This window comes from Dama dama, unplaced genomic scaffold, assembly GCF_033118175.1.
Source record: "Dama dama isolate Ldn47 unplaced genomic scaffold, ASM3311817v1 ptg000094l, whole genome shotgun sequence".
Taxonomy (NCBI): domain Eukaryota; kingdom Metazoa; phylum Chordata; class Mammalia; order Artiodactyla; family Cervidae; genus Dama; species Dama dama.
Window position 1 is genome coordinate 944,371 of NW_026870909.1, and position 13,491 is coordinate 957,861.

Genomic DNA, 13,491 nt, shown 5'->3' on the forward strand with positions numbered 1-13,491 from the left:
GGCCGGATGTGCTCAGAGGCCCCACAGGCCAGGGGCAGGACCCAGCAGGGCCCCTGCCCGTGGCCAGGCTTGCCCAGACCTTCCTGGCTTCCGGGGGTACTGCCCCACCAAGGGGCAGGCTGCGGGGACTGGGTCCAGACATGCCCGGGCGCCTCCCCAGGCTCATCCCCGCTGGTGCCTTTCCCCTGGGCCTAGGCCTCGGTTGAGGCCTCCTTGGAGAGGAGGTTGCTGGCAGGGGCTGTCTCCACACTGCAAGGTGCTGGAGCTCAGAGGGCCTCGTCAGAGGGAAGGGACAAGCAAGGGGCTGGATGCCCAAGATCTCTTTGACCCAGCAGCCTCAGGGCATCAGGGAGAGCAAGAGGCCCAACTTGCCCCTAGGTCGGCTCTGCCCCTTCCCACACAGGCGGCCAGCCCAGCAGCTGCCTGACAGACTCTGGCTCCCCCGAGCTCTCTGCCGGTGCATGGGGCAGGAACAGACGTGTGCATGTCGTTCTGCCTTGGCCTGGGAGTGTGGACACCCTGCCTGGCCCACAGGCTCAGGGGAAAGGGCCCGGAGAGAGCACCACCCCGAGGCGATTTTCTCCCGGGCTTGGGAGCGTTGTGCGCCCTTGGTTGGAACAGTGGGCGGGAGTGCTTGCAAACCGGCCTTTGGAGGCAGCCGGGGACGTCTTCCAGTGGGAGAGGGCCGGTTGTGCTCAGAGGCCCCACAGGCCAGGGGCAGGACCCAGCAGGTCCCCTGCCCCTGGCCAGCCTTTCCCAGACCTTCCTGGCCTCCGGGGGTACTGCCCCACCAAGGGGCAGGCTGCGGGGACTGGGTCCAGACATGCCCGGGCGCCTCCCCAGGCTCATCCCCGCTGGTGCCTTTCCCCTGTGCCTAGGCCTCGGTTGAGGCCTCCTTGGAGAGGAGGTTGCTGGCAGGGGCTGTCTCCACACTGCAAGGTGCTGGAGCTCAGAGGGCCTCGTCAGAGGGAAGGGACCAGCAAGGGGCTGGATGCCCAAGACCTCTTTGGCCCAGCAGCCTCAGGGCAGCAGGGAGAGCAAGAGGCCCAACTTGCCCCTAGGTCGGCTCTGCCCCTTCCCACACAGGCGGCCAGCCCAGCACCTGCCTGACAGACTCTGGCTCCCCAGAGCTCTCTGCCGGTGCAGGGGTCAGTAACAGACGTGTGCATGTGGTTCTGCCTTGGTCTGGGAGTGTGGACCCACTGCCTGGCCCCCAGGCTCAGGGGCAAGGGCCCGGAGAGAGCACCACCCCGAAGCGCTTTTCTCCCGGGCTTGGGAGCATTGTGCGAGCCTGGCGTGAACAGCGGGCGGGAGTGTTTGCAAACAGGACTTTGGAGGCAGCTGGGGAGGTCTTCCAGTGGGAGAGGGCCGGTTGTGCTCAGAGGCCTCACAGGCCAGGGGCAGGACCCAGCAGGGCCCCTGCCCCTGGCCAGCCTTGCCCAGACCTTCCTGGCCTCCGGGGGTGCTGCCCCACCAAGGGGCAGGCTGCGGGGACTGGGTCCAGACATGTCCGTGCGCCTCCCCAGGATCATCCCCGCTGGTGCTTTTCCCCTGGGCGTAGGCCTCGGTTGAGGCCTCTTTGGAGAGGAGGTTGCTGGCAAGGGCTGTCTCCACACTGCAAGGTGCTGGAGCTCAGAGGGCCTCGTCAGAGGGAAGGGACCAGCAAAGGGCTGGATGCCCAAGACCTCTTTTACCCAGCAGCCTCAGGGCAGCAGGGAGAGCAAGAGGCCCAACTTGCCCCTAGGTCGGCTCTGCCCCGTCCCACACAGGCAGCCAGCCCAGCAGCAGCCTGGCAGTCTCTGGCTCCCCCGAGGTCTCTGCCGGTGTAGGGGGCAGGAACAGACGTGTGCATGTCGTTCTGCATTGGCCTGGGAGTGTGTTCCAACTGCCTGGCCCCCAGGCTCAGGGGCAAGGGCCCGGAGAGAGCACCACCCCGAAGCGCTTTTCTCCCGGGCTTGGGAGCATTGTGCGTGCCTGGCGGGAACAGCGGGCGGGAGTCCTTGCAAACCGGCCTTTGGTGGCAGACGGGGAGGTCTTCCAGCGGGAGAGTGCCGGTTGTGCTCAGACGCCCCACAGGCCAGGGGCACGACCCAGCAGGGCCCCTGCCCCTCGCAGCCTTGCCCAGACCTTCCTGGCCTCCGGGGGTACTGCCCCACCAAGGGGCAGGCTGCGGGGACTGGGTCCAGACATGCCCGTGCGCCTCCACTGGCTCATCTCCGCTGGTGCCTTTCCCCTGGGCCTAGGCCTCGGTTGAGGCCTCCTTGGAGAGGAGGTTGCTGGCAGGGGCTGTCTCCACACTGCAAGGTGCTGGAGCTCAGAGGGCCTCGTCAGAGGGAAGGGACCAGCAAGGGGCTGGATGCCCAAGACCTCTTTGGCCCAGCAGCCTCAGGGCAGCAGGGAGAGCAAGAGGCCCAACTTGCCCCTAGGTCGGCTCTGCCCCTTCCCACACAGGCGGCCAGCCCAGCAGCTGCCTGACAGACTCTGGCTCCCCCCAGCTCTCTGCCGGTGGAGGGGGCAGGAACAGACGTGTGCATGTGGTTCTGCCTTGGCCTGGGACTGTGGATCCCCTGCCTGGCCCCCAGGCTCAGGGGCAGGGGCCCGGAGAGACCACCACCCCGAAGCGCTTTTCTCCGGGGTTTTGGCACATTGTGTGTGCCTGGCGGGAACAGCGAGTGGGAATGCTTGCAAACCGGCCTTTGGGGGCAGCCGGGGAGGTCCTCCATGGTCCCTGAGAGAACACCACCCCGAAGCGCTTTTCTCACGGTCTTGGGAGCATTGTGCGCGGCTGGCGGGAACAGCGGGCATGAGTGCTTGCAAACTGTCCTTTGGAGGCAGCCGGGGAGGTCTTCCAAGGGCCGGACTGATCACCACCCCAAAATGCTTTTCTCTCGGGCTTGGGAGCATTGTGCGCGGCTGTCGGGAACAACGGACATGAATGCTTGCAAACTGGCCTTTGGAGGCAGCCCGGGAGGTCTTCCAAGGGCCCGGAGAGAGCACCACCCCAAAATGCTTTTCTCCCGGGCTTGGGAGCATTGTGCGTGGCTGGCGGAAGCAGCGGGAATGAGTACTTACAAACCGGCCTTTGGAGGCAGCCGGGGAGGTCTTGAAAGTGCCCGGAGAGAGCACCACCCCGAAGCGCTTTTCTCCCGGGCTTGGGAACATTGTGCGCGGCTGGCGGGAACAGCAGGCAGGACTGCTTGCAAACTGGCCTTTGGAGGCAGCCGGGGAGGTCTTCCAAGGGCCCGGAGTGAGCACCACCCCAAAATGCTTTTCTCCCGGGCTTGGGAGCATTGTGCGCGGCTGGTGGGAACAACGGGCATGAGTGCTTGCAAACCGGCCTTTGGAGGCAGCCGGGGACGTCTTCCAAGGGCCCGGAGAGAGCACCACACCAAAGCGCTTTTCTCCCGGGCTTGGGAGCATTGTGCGCGGCTGGCGGGAACAGCAGGCAGGACTGCTTGCAAACTGGCCTTTGGAGGCAGCCGGGGAGGTCTTCCAAGGGCCCGGAGTGAGCACCACCCCAAAATGCTTTTCTCCCGGGCTTGGGAGCATTGTGCGCGGCTGGTGGGAACAACGGGCATGAGTGCTTGCAAACCGGCCTTTGGAGGCAGCCGGGGACGACTTCCAAGGGCCCGGAGAGATCACCACCCCGAAGCACTTTTCTCCCGGGCTTGGGAGAATTGTGCGCGGCTGGTGGGAACAACGGGCATGAGTGCTTGCAAACCGGCCTTTGGAGGCAGCCGGGGACGACTTCCAAGGGCCCGGAGAGATCACCACCCCGAAACGCTTTTCTCCCGGGCTTGGGAGCATTGTGCGCGGGTGGCGGGAACAGCAGGCAGAAGTGCTTGCAAACCGGCCTTGGAGGCAGCCGGGGAGGTCTTCCAAGGGCCCGGAGTGAGCACCACCCCAAAATGCTTTTCTCCCGGGCTTGGGAGCATTGTGCGCGGCTGGCGGGAACAGCGGGATTGAGTGCTTGCAAACCAGCCTTTGGAGGCAGCCGGGGAGGTCTTCCGGCGGGAGAGTGCCAGTTGTTCTCAGAGGCCCCACAGGCCAGGGGCAGGACCCAGCAGTGTCCCTGCCTCTGGCAGCCTTGCCCAGACCTTCCTGGCCTCCGGGGGTACTACCCCACCAAGGGGCAGGCTGCGGGGCCTGGGTCCAGACATGCCCGGGCGCCTCCCCAGGCTCATCCCCGCTGGTGCCTTTCCCCTGGGCCTAGGCCTCGGTTGAGGCCTCCTTGGAGAGGAGGTTGCCGGCAGGGGCTGTCTGCACACTGCAAGGTGCTGGAGCTCAGAGGGCCTCGTCAGAGGGAAAGGACCAGCAAAGGGCTGGATGCCCAAGACCTCTTTGACCCAGCAGCCTCAGGGCAGCAGGGAGAGCAAGAGGCCCAACTTGCCCCTAGGTCGGCTCTACCCCGTCCCACACAGGCAGCCAGCCCAGCAGCAGCCTGGCAGTCTCTGGCTCCCCCGAACTCTCTGCCGGTGTAGGGGGCAGGAACAGACGTGTGCATGTCGTTCTGCCTTGGCCTGGGAGTGTGTTCCCCCTGCCTGTCCCCCAGGCTCAGGGGCAAGGGCCCGGAGAGAGCACCACCCCGAAGCGCTTTTCTCCCGGGCTTGGGAGCATTGTGCGTGCCTGGCGGGAACAGTGGGCGGGAGTGCTTGCAAACCGGCCTTTGGAGGCAGCCGGGGAGGTCTTCCAGCGGGAGAGTGCCGGTTGTGCTCAGACGCCCCACAGGCCAGGGGCAGGGCCCAGCAGTGTCCCTGCCCCTGGCAGCCTTGCCCAGACCCTCCTGGCCTCCGGGGGTACTGCCCCACCAAGGGGCAGGCTGCGGGGACTGGGTCCAGACATGGCCGGGCGCCTCCCCAGGCTCATCCCCGCTGGTGCCTTTCCCCTGGGCCTAGGCCTCGGTTGAGGCCTCCTTGGAGAGGAGGTTGCTGGCAGGGGCTGTCTCCACACTGCAAGGTGCTGGAGCTCAGAGGGCCTCGTCAGAGGGAAGGGACCAGCAAGGGGCTGGATGCCCAAGACCTCTTTGGCCCAGCAGCCTCAGGGCAGCAGGGAGAGGAAGAGGCCCAACTTGCCCCTAGGTCGGCTCTGCCCCTTCCCACACAGGCGGCCAGCCCAGCAGCTGCCTGACAGACTCTGGCTCCCCCGAGCTCTCTGCCGGTGCAGGGGTCAGGAACAGACGTGTGCATGTGGTTCTGCGTTGGTCTGGGAGTGTGGACCCACTGCTTCGCCCCCACGCTCAGGGGCAAGGGCCCGGAGAGAGCACCACCCCTAAGCGCTTTTCTCCCGGGCTTGGGAGAATTGTGCGTGCCTGGCGGGAACAGCGGGCGGGAGTGTTGGCAAACCGGCCTTTGGAGGCAGCCGGGGAAGTCTTCCAGTGGGAGAGGGCCGGTTGTGCTCAGAGGCCCCACAGGCCAGGGGCAGGACCCAGCAGGGCCCCTGCCCGTGGCCAGGCTTGCCCAGACCTTCCTGGCTTCCGGGGGTACTGCCCCACCAAGGGGCAGGCTGCGGGGACTGGGTCCAGACATGCCCGGGCGCCTCCCCAGGCTCATCCCCGCTGGTGCCTTTCCCCTGGGCCTAGGCCTCGGTTGAGGCCTCCTTGGAGAGGAGGTTGCTGGCAGGGGCTGTCTCCACACTGCAAGGTGCTGGAGCTCAGAGGGCCTCGTCAGAGGGAAGGGACAAGCAAGGGGCTGGATGCCCAAGATCTCTTTGACCCAGCAGCCTCAGGGCATCAGGGAGAGCAAGAGGCCCAACTTGCCCCTAGGTCGGCTCTGCCCCTTCCCACACAGGCGGCCAGCCCAGCAGCTGCCTGACAGACTTTGGCTCCCCCGAGCTCTCTGCCGGTGCATGGGGCAGGAACAGACGTGTGCATGTCGTTCTGCCTTGGCCTGGGAGTGTGGACACCCTGCCTGGCCCACAGGCTCAGGGGAAAGGGCCCGGAGAGAGCACCACCCCGAGGCGATTTTCTCCCGGGCTTGGGAGCGTTGTGCGCCCTTGGTTGGAACAGTGGGCGGGAGTGCTTGCAAACCGGCCTTTGGAGGCAGCCGGGGACGTCTTCCAGTGGGAGAGGGCCGGTTGTGCTCAGAGGCCCCACAGGCCAGGGGCAGGACCCAGCAGGTCCCCTGCCCCTGGCCAGCCTTTCCCAGACCTTCCTGGCCTCCGGGGGTACTGCCCCACCAAGGGGCAGGCTGCGGGGACTGGGTCCAGACATGCCCGGGCGCCTCCCCAGGCTCATCCCCGCTGGTGCCTTTCCCCTGTGCCTAGGCCTCGGTTGAGGCCTCCTTGGAGAGGAGGTTGCTGGCAGGGGCTGTCTCCACACTGCAAGGTGCTGGAGCTCAGAGGGCCTCGTCAGAGGGAAGGGACCAGCAAGGGGCTGGATGCCCAAGACCTCTTTGGCCCAGCAGCCTCAGGGCAGCAGGGAGAGCAAGAGGCCCAACTTGCCCCTAGGTCGGCTCTGCCCCTTCCCACACAGGCGGCCAGCCCAGCACCTGCCTGACAGACTCTGGCTCCCCAGAGCTCTCTGCCGGTGCAGGGGTCAGGAACAGACGTGTGCATGTGGTTCTGCCTTGGTCTGGCAGTGTGGACCCACTGCCTGGCCCCCAGGCTCAGGGGCAAGGGCCCGGAGAGAGCACCACCCCGAAGCGCTTTTCTCCGGGGTTTTGGAACATTGTGTGTGCCTGGCGGGAACAGCGAGTGGGAATGCTTGCAAACCGGCCTTTGGGGGCAGCCGGGGAGGTCCTCCATGGTCCCTGAGAGAACACCACCCCGAAGCGCTTTTCTCACGGTCTTGGGAGCATTGTGCGCGGCTGGCGGGAACAGCGGGCATGAGTGCTTGCAAACTGTCCTTTGGAGGCAGCCGGGGAGGTCTTCCAAGGGCCGGACTGATCACCACCCCAAAATGCTTTTCTCTCGGGCTTGGGAGCATTGTGCGCGGCTGTCGGGAACAACGGACATGAATGCTTGCAAACTGGCCTTTGGAGGCAGCCCGGGAGGTCTTCCAAGGGCCCGGAGAGAGCACCACCCCAAAATGCTTTTCTCCCGGGCTTGGGAGCATTGTGCGTGGCTGGCGGAAGCAGCGGGAATGAGTACTTACAAACCGGCCTTTGGAGGCAGCCGGGGAGGTCTTGAAAGTGCCCGGAGAGAGCACCACCCCGAAGCGCTTTTCTCCCGGGCTTGGGAACATTGTGCGCGGCTGGCGGGAACAGCAGGCAGGACTGCTTGCAAACTGGCCTTTGGAGGCAGCCGGGGAGGTCTTCCAAGGGCCCGGAGTGAGCACCACCCCAAAATGCTTTTCTCCCGGGCTTGGGAGCATTGTGCGCGGCTGGTGGGAACAACGGGCATGAGTGCTTGCAAACCGGCCTTTGGAGGCAGCCGGGGACGTCTTCCAAGGGCCCGGTGAGAGCACCACCCCAAAGCGCTTTTCTCCCGGGCTTGGGAGCATTGTGCGCGGCTGGCGGGAACAGCAGGCAGGACTGCTTGCAAACTGGCCTTTGGAGGCAGCCGGGGAGGTCTTCCAAGGGCCCGGAGTGAGCACCACCCCAAAATGCTTTTCTCCCGGGCTTGGGAGCATTGTGCGCGGCTGGTGGGAACAACGGGCATGAGTGCTTGCAAACCGGCCTTTGGAGGCAGCCGGGGACGACTTCCAAGGGCCCGGAGAGATCACCACCCCGAAGCACTTTTCTCCCGGGCTTGGGAGCATTGTGCGTGGCTGGCGGGAACAGCAGGAAGGAGTCCTTGCAAACCGGCCTTTGGAGGCAGCCGGGGAGGTCTTCCAAGGGCCTGTAGAGAGCACCACCCCGAAGCGCTTTTCTCCCGGGCTTGGGAGTATTGTGCGCGGGTGGCAGGAACAGCAGGCAGGAGTGCTTGAAAACCGGCCTTTGCAGGCAGCCGGGGAGGTCTTCCAGGGCCCGGTGTGAGCACCACCCCAAAAAGCTTTTCTCCCGGGCTTGGGAGCATTGTGCGCGGCTGGTGGGAACAGCGGGCATGAGTGCTTGCAAACTGGCCACTGGAGGCAGCCGGGGAGGTCTTCCAAGGGCCTGTAGAGAGCACCACCCCAAAATGCTTCTCTCCCGGGCTTGGGAGCATTGTGCGTGGCTGGCGGGAACAGCAGGAAGGAGTCCTTGCAAACCGGCCTTTGGAGGCAGCCGGGGAGGTCTTCCAAGGGCCTGTAGAGAGCACCACCCCGAAGCGCTTTCCTCCCGGGCTTGGGAGCATTGTGCGCAGGTGGCGGGAACAGCAGGCAGGAGTGCTTGAAAACCGTCCTTTGGAGGCAGCCGGGGAGGTCTTCCAGGGCCCGGTGTGAGCACCACCCCAAAAAGCTTTTCTCCCGGGCTTGGGAGCATTGTGCGCGGCTGGCGGGAACAGCAGGCAGGAGTGCTTGAAAACCGGCCTTTACAGGCAGCCGGGGAGGTCTTCCAGGGCCCGGTGTGAGCACCACCCCAAAAAGCTTTTCTCCCGGGCTTGGGAGCATTGGGCGCGGCTGGTGGGAACAGCGGACATGAGTGCTTGCAAACTGGCCTTTGGAGGCAGCCGGGGAGGTCTTCCAAGGGCCCGGAGTGAGCACCACCCCAAAATGCTTTTCTCCCGGGCTTGGGAGCATTGTGCGTGGCTGGCGGGAACAGCAGGAAGGAGTCCTTGCAAACCGGCCTTTGGAGGCAGCCGGGGAGCTCTTCCAAGGGCCTGTAGAGAGCACCACCCCGAAGCGCTTTTCTCCCGCGCTTGGGAGCATTCTGCGCGGGTGGCGGGAACAGCAGGCAGGAGTGCTTGAAAACCGTCCTTTAGAGGCAGCCGGGGAGGTCTTCCAGGGCCCGGTGTGAGCACCACCCCAAAATGCTTTTCTCCCGGGCTTGGGAGCATTGTGCGTGGCTGGCGGGAACAGCAGGAAGGAGTCCTTGCAAACCGGCCTTTGGAGGCAGCCGGGGAGGTCTTCCAAGGGCCTGTAGAGAGCACCACCCCGAAGCGCTTTTCTCCCGCGCTTGGGAGCATTGTGCGCGGGTGGCGGGAACAGCAGGCAGGAGTGCTTGAAAACCGGCCTTTGGAGGCAGCCGGGGAGGTCTTCCAAGGGCCGGGAGAGAGCACCACCCCGAAGCGCTTTTCTCCTAGGCTTGGGAGCATTGTGCGCGGCTGACGGGAACAGCGGGCATGAGTGCTTGCAAACCGGCCTTTGGAGACAAACGGGGAGGTCTTCCAAGGGCCCGTAGAGAGCACCACCTCGAAGCGCTTTTCTCCCGTGATTGGGAGCATTGTTTGCGGCTGGCGGGACAGCGGGAGGGAGTACTTGAAATCCAGCCTTTGGAGGCAGCCGGGGAGGTCTTCCAAGGGCCGGGAGAGAGCACCACCCTGAAGGGCTTTTCTCCTGGGCTTGGAGCATTTGCACGGATGGCGGGAACAGCGAGTGGGAGTGCTTGCAAACCGGCATTTGGGGGCAGCCCGGGAGGTCTTTCTTGGGCCCAGAGAGAACACCACCCCGAAACGCTTTTCTCCCGGGCTTGGGAGCATTGTGCGCGGGTGGCGGGAACAGCAGGCAGAAGTGCTTGCAAACCGGCCTTGGAGGCAGCCGGGGAGGTCTTCCAAAGCCCGGAGTGAGCACCACCCCAAAATGCTTTTCTCCCGTGCTTGGGAGCATTGTGCGCAGCTGGCGTGAACAGCGGGATTGAGTGCTTGCAAACCAGCCTTTGGAGGCAGCCGGGGAGGTCTTCCAGCGGGAGAGTGCCAGTTGTTCTCAGAGGCCCCACAGGCCAGGGGCAGGACCCAGCAGTGTCCCTGCCTCTGGCAGCCTTGCCCAGACCTTCCTGGCCTCCGGGGGTACTACCCCACCAAGGGGCAGGCTGCGGGGCCTGGGTCCAGACATGCCCGGGCGCCTCCCCAGGCTCATCCCCGCTGGTGCCTTTCCCCTGGGCCTAGGCCTCGGTTGAGGCCTCCTTGGAGAGGAGGTTGCCGGCAGGGGCTGTCTGCACACTGCAAGGTGCTGGAGCTCAGAGGGCCTCGTCAGAGGGAAAGGACCAGCAAAGGGCTGGATGCCCAAGACCTCTTTGACCCAGCAGCTTCAGGGCAGCAGGGAGAGCAAGAGGCCCAACTTGCCCCTAGGTCGGCTCTACCCCGTCCCACACAGGCAGCCAGCCCAGCAGCAGCCTGGCAGTCTCTGGCTCCCCCGAACTCTCTGCCGGTGTAGGGGGCAGGAACAGACGTGTGCATGTCGTTCTGCCTTGGCCTGGGAGTGTGTTCCCCCTGCCTGTCCCCCAGGCTCAGGGGCAAGGGCCCGGAGAGAGCACCACCCCGAAGCGCTTTTCTCCCGGGCTTGGGAGCATTGTGCGTGCCTGGCGGGAACAGCGGGCGGGAGTGCTTGCAAACCGGCCTTTGGAGGCAGCCGGGGAGGTCTTCCAGCGGGAGAGTGCCGGTTGTGCTCAGACGCCCCACAGGCCAGGGGCAGGACCCAGCAGTGTCCCTGCCCCTGGCAGCCTTGCCCAGACCCTCCTGGCCTCCGGGGGTACTGCCCCAACAAGGGGCAGGCTGCGGGGACTGGGTCCAGACATGGCCGGGCGCCTCCCCAGGCTCATCCCCGCTGGTGCCTTTCCCCTGGGCCTAGGCCTCGGTTGAGGCCTCCTTGGAGAGGAGGTTGCTGGCAGGGGCTGTCTCCACACTGCAAGGTGCTGGAGCTCAGAGGGCCTCGTCAGAGGGAAGGGACCAGCAAGGGGCTGGATGCCCAAGACCTCTTTGGCCCAGCAGCCTCAGGGCAGCAGGGAGAGGAAGAGGCCCAACTTGCCCCTAGGTCGGCTCTGCCCCTTCCCACACAGGCGGCCAGCCCAGCAGCTGCCTGACAGACTCTGGCTCCCCCGAGCTCTCTGCCGGTGCAGGGGTCAGGAACAGACGTGTGCATGTGGTTCTGCGTTGGTCTGGGAGTGTGGACCCACTGCTTCGCCCCCACGCTCAGGGGCAAGGGCCCGGAGAGAGCACCACCCCGAAGCGCTTTTCTCCCGGGCTTGCGAGAATTGTGTGTGCCTGGCGGGAACAGCGGGCGGGAGTGTTGGCAAACCGGCCTTTGGAGGCAGCCGGGGAAGTCTTCCAGTGGGAGAGGGCCGGTTGTGCTCAGAGGCCCCACAGTCCAGGGGCAGGACCCAGCAGGGCCCCTGCCCGTGGCCAGCCTTGCCCAGACCTTCCTGGCTTCCGGGGGTACTGCCCCACCAAGGGGCAGGCTGCGTGGACTGGGTCCAGACATGCCAGGGCGCCTCCCCAGGCTCATCCCCTCTGGTGCCTTTCCCCTGGGCCTAGGCCTCGGTTGAGGCCTCCTTGGAGAGGAGGTTGCTGGCAGGGGCTGTCTCCACACTGCAAGGTGCTGGAGCTCAGAGGGCCTCGTCAGAGGGAAGGGACAAGCAAGGGGCTGGATGCCCAAGATCTCTTTGACCCAGCAGCCTCAGGGCATCAGGGAGAGCAAGAGGCCCAACTTGCCCCTAGGTCGGCTCTGCCCCTTCCCACACAGGCGGCCAGCCCAGCAGCTGCCTGACAGACTTTGGCTCCCCCGAGCTCTCTGCCGGTGCATGGGGCAGGAACAGACGTGTGCATGTCGTTCTGCCTTGGCCTGGGAGTGTGGACACCCTGCCTGGCCCACAGGCTCAGGGGAAAGGGCCCGGAGAGAGCACCACCCCGAGGCGATTTTCTCCCGGGCTTGGGAGCGTTGTGCGCCCTTGGTTGGAACAGTGGGCGGGAGTGCTTGCAAACCGGCCTTTGGAGGCAGCCGGGGACGTCTTCCAGTGGGAGAGGGCCGGTTGTGCTCAGAGGCCCCACAGGCCAGGGGCAGGACCCAGCAGGTCCCCTGCCCCTGGCCAGCCTTTCCCAGACCTTCCTGGCCTCCGGGGGTACTGCCCCACCAAGGGGCAGGCTGCGGGGACTGGGTCCAGACATGCCCGGGCGCCTCCCCAGGCTCATCCCCGCTGGTGCCTTTCCCCTGTGCCTAGGCCTCGGTTGAGGCCTCCTTGGAGAGGAGGTTGCTGGCAGGGGCTGTCTCCACACTGCAAGGTGCTGGAGCTCAGAGGGCCTCGTCAGAGGGAAGGGACCAGCAAGGGGCTGGATGCCCAAGACCTCTTTGGCCCAGCAGCCTCAGGGCAGCAGGGAGAGGAAGAGGCCCAACTTGCCCCTAGGTCGGCTCTGCCCCTTCCCACACAGGCGGCCAGCCCAGCACCTGCCTGACAGACTCTGGCTCCCCAGAGCTCTCTGCTGGTGCAGGGGTCAGGAACAGACGTGTGCATGTGGTTCTGCCTTGGTCTGGGAGTGTGGACCCACTGCCTGGCCCCCAGGCTCAGGGGCAAGGGCCCGGAGAGAGCACCACCCCGAAGCGCTTTTCTCCCGGGCTTGGGAGCATTGTGCGAGCCTGGCGTGAACAGCGGGCGGGAGTGTTTGCAAACAGGACTTTGGAGGCAGCCGGGGAGGTCTTCCAGTGGGAGAGGGCCGGTTGTGCTCAGAGGCCTCACAGGCCAGGGGCAGGACCCAGCAGGGCCCCTGCCCCTGGCCAGCCTTGCCCAGAACTTCCTGGCCTCCGGGGGTACTGCCCCACCAAGGGGCAGGCTGCGGGGACTGGGTCCAGACATGTCCGTGCGCCTCCCCAGGATCATCCCCGCTGGTGCTTTTCCCCTGGGCGTAGGCCTCGGTTGAGGCCTCTTTGGAGAGGAGGTTGCTGGCAGGGGCTGTCTCCACACTGCAAGGTGCTGGAGCTCAGAGGGCCTCGTCAGAGGGAAGGGACCAGCAAAGGGTTGGATGCCCAAGACCTCTTTGACCCAGCAGCCTCAGGGCAGCAGGGAGAGCAAGAGGCCCAACTTGCCCCTAGGTCGGCTCTGCCCCATCCCACACAGGCAGCCAGCCCAGCAGCAGCCTGGCAGTCTCTGGCTCCCCCGAGGTCTCTGCCGGTGTAGGGGGCAGGAACAGACGTGTGCATGTCTTTCTGCATTGGCCTGGGAGTGTGTTCCAACTGCCTGGCCCCCAGGCTCAGGGGCAAGGGCCCGGAGAGAGCACCACCCCGAAGCGCTTTTCTCCCGGGCTTGGGAGCATTGTGCGTGCCTGGCGGGAACAGCGGGCGGGAGTGCTTGCAAACCGGCCTTTGGAGGCAGACGGGGAGGTCTTGCAGCGGGAGAGTGCCGGTTGTGCTCAGACGCCCCACAGGCCAGGGGCACGACCCAGCAGGGCCCCTGCCCCTCGCAGCCTTGCCCAGACCTTCCTGGCCTCCGGGGGTACTGCCCCACCAAGGGGCAGGCTGCGGGAACTGGGTCCAGACATGCCCATGCGCCTCCACTGGCTCATCTCCGCTGGTGCCTTTCCCCTGGGCCTAGGCCTCGGTTGAGGCCTCCTTGGAGAGGAGGTTGCTGGCAGGGGCTGTCTCCACACTGCAAGGTGCTGGAGCTCAGAGGGCCTCGTCAGAGGGAAGGGACCAGCAAGGGGCTGGATGCCCAAGACCTCTTTGGCCCAGCAGCCTCAGGGCAGCAGGGAGAGCAAGAGGCCCAACTTGCC